Consider the following 3009-nt stretch of genomic DNA (forward strand, 5'->3'; position numbering starts at 1 on the left):
CCAATAAAGTGTCCAATAAATCATCTTCCTTTCCTTAAACTTTATAGCTCATCTTTTAAAATTTGTATTTATTTACTTTTTTTTTTTTTGCCGGTACCGGGAATCGAACTCATGACCTTGCTCTTGCCAGGCAGGCGCTGTGCCCCTGAGCTAAACCCCCAGGCCCCCTACTTTTTTTTTGACATGAAGTTTACAAATCCTGAGAGCGGCCCCCCATAGTGGGGAACGGTGCTCCTTCCCGGCCCTGCAGCAGGGGGCGCCGCTCATCCCCCGGAGGCGACAAGAACGCGTTACAAGCTGGACTAGGGCACATTTTAAAGCGGCGTCTCCAAGATGGGTGATCCAGGATGCGCGGTTTCACCGTCTGCCGGTTACAGTGCAAGCTCTCCACAAGCGTTTAAAGTCAAGATATGCTGTCGTCGAGGCCGCTGCCTGCTGGGCTGGAGGAAAGGTCAATTTGCAGGTGAAAGGGGATGAGGGGCCTGGGGGTTTCCAGGCTATTGTAAAAAGGACCTTTAGGAATTTAACATTAATCTCCATGAGGACAGAAGGAGGGGCTCACAAACCAGGGTGGTCTTCAGAAGATACAAAACAGCTTGTCTCGCTGTGGTTTGTCTTAAAAGGACAATTTTAAAATCTCGATGTCCTTGTCTCTTTTTTACCTACTTTTTTATTTTTTCTGTCCTCCCTCAGGGTCGTTTCCCTTAATCACACCTCAGAATGGGGGACAGCTTTGCCTCGGAGTCCCGAGCGCGCGTGAAAGTGCAGGGGAGCTCGGCGCCTCCTCGGATGTTAGGGCTGGGAGCAGAGGCCAGTGAGGCTAGAGAGGGAAGGTGACCGCCAGAGTGTCACCCAGCGACCGATGACAAAGCTCGGGCAAGAAGCCGCGCGTCCTGATCCCCAGGTCAGCGCCCCTCCAGCAGGCTGCACCCTCATCTTCGTCGAACCGTTCCTATCGCTTCTTACCACTCTGTGTGTCGGAAAGACTGCCCTACGCAGCTTCGCCGCGGTCCTCGCCCGCTGATTAGATAAGGGACACTGCGATGGCTGCCTGCCCACACCGGGGACTGGAGGGGCCTTGGGAATCCCTTGGCAGCACGGATTTGGGGTGCTCAGTTGGAGGCTGCTTACACTGTGGTTCTGGCCTTTGCCCGAGAAACCTGTGGGCAGAAGGAAAGCCCGAGGCTTCAGCTGGCCCCAGGGAGGGATGGAGCGCAAAGGACACCGCTCCTACTGCTTCCCTGTAGGAAGTAGCTGAGAGGGCGTCCCAAGCTTCGGAGACGGATACTCTCAGGCACTCAGGTGAGGAATGAATCCTGGAGGGAAGGACAAAAATGCAAATCCAGCCAGGCATGGTGGCGCACGCTTGCAATCCCAGAACTCAGGGAGGTGGAGGCAGGAGGACCCCCAAGAGTTGGAGGCCAGCCTGGGCTACAAAGCAGGACCCTGCTCCCCGCCCCCCGACACAAAAAGAAAAGAGAAATCCAAGTCCCAAAGGGAAACAGAGGCAGCATCTCGTCTGTCGCCGAGGTGGAGCCGGGCCTGGAGCAGCAGAGGCGGGGGGGAGGCAGCAGGATACCAGGGGATGTCACCAGGAGACTTGGAGTCTTCCAGTCGCCTGTCCTCATTTGAGGGCTGGATCAGCTGGGGGAGGGGACGGGTGACATAAAGCACTTTCTCAGGGACAAGTGCTGCTGTCTTGCCGGGAAACCTCTACTGTCGCACGCACGCAGCGCATCCTGGTCTATCCAGGACAGGGATCGGAGACAGATGAGGTCGCCTGCAGCCTGGGCCCTGCAACTCAGGAAAGCCGTCAGCTTTGCAACCACGGCACAGGGGGGAAAAGCCAGGCTGCCAGTGAGTGTCCAGAGGGGCTGCGGGCCTGGAGGGTTGTGTGTGTCGGGGAGAGTGTGTTGTGCGGATGCTGCGGGAGCTGTGCGCTCTGCCACGGCCTACGTGTGTCACCACAAGCCAAAGCGCCCCCCTTGCCTTGGCTCCTCAGATGTCTTGCTTCTGTCCTTTCTCTCTCATTCTCCAGAAACTCTACTGACTTCCTCTGAGCACCAAGAAGCAAGCAAACAAAAGCCATTGTGAAATCTCTCAGCCAGGCATTTAAGGCTGAAGATCCCCTGCCGACCCAGTGCAGTGATTCACACTACATTCTCTGCTTTCTCCGCATCTGATCTTCCATGACTGAAAACTTTTCCTAGCCCCACCTCAGACGCTGCCTCTTCCAGCAAGCCTCTTATGATTTCCCTGCTCAAACACTTCTGCCTCTGAATGCTGGAGTACTTTTTCACCTGCTTTCCGGCGTTATATCCTGTCCTGCATCTTAACTACTGAGGGGGATGCTGTTTGTCTCCCCCTACCAAATGGTAAAGTCTTTGCAAGCTTATAAATTTGTCTTGTTCCTTTATTTCTTTTCTTTCTGAGATAGGGTTTTGCCATGTTGCCCAGGCTGGCTTTGAACTCCAGTTCAAGTGATCCTCCTGCCTCAGCCTCCTGAGTAGCTGGGACTGTATGTATTTGCCACCATACCCATCTCTCTTATTGACATTTTGTTTTGTTGGTGTTTTTTTTGTTTGTTTGTTTGTTTTGGTTTTTTTTTTTTTTGTCTTTTTGAGACAGGGTCTTGCTATGCGGTTCAGGCTGGCCTTGAGCTCACTTTGTAGCCCAGGTTGATCTTGAACATGCAATGATCCTCCTGCCTCAGCCTCCCTGGGATTACAGGCATGGACCCATGCCTGGCTTCTTATTGATTTTTGTATCCCTAGCACCTACCTATGGTAGCACAACCCCTTTACTTTTTGTTTTTGGTACTAGGGATTGAACTCATGATCTTGTGCTTGCCAGGCAGGCACTGTGCCGCTGAGTTATATCCCTGGCCCACATAATCCCTTTACATAGCGAGCATTTAATTAAATATTTTGTGCTGAGCATCATGGTGCACACCTATAATCCTAGCTACTTGCAAGGCTGAGGTAGGAGGATTGAAATTTTAAGGCGCCC

General features: G+C 52.9%; 1 long non-coding RNA gene across 1 annotated transcript; it reads left to right on the top strand.

The window, feature by feature from the left end:
• Positions 1 to 217: 217 nt before the first annotated feature.
• Positions 218 to 2395, top strand: LOC106147984. Its single transcript, XR_001233066.1, has 3 exons — positions 218 to 463; positions 694 to 1302; positions 1683 to 2395. It is a non-coding gene; the product is annotated as an uncharacterized LOC106147984 (long non-coding RNA).
• Positions 2396 to 3009: the final 614 nt, after the last annotated feature.

The sequence above is a fragment of the Chinchilla lanigera genome, unplaced genomic scaffold (genome assembly GCF_000276665.1).
Source record: "Chinchilla lanigera isolate Chin_1 unplaced genomic scaffold, ChiLan1.0 scaffold00013, whole genome shotgun sequence".
Taxonomy (NCBI): Eukaryota; Metazoa; Chordata; class Mammalia; order Rodentia; family Chinchillidae; genus Chinchilla; species Chinchilla lanigera.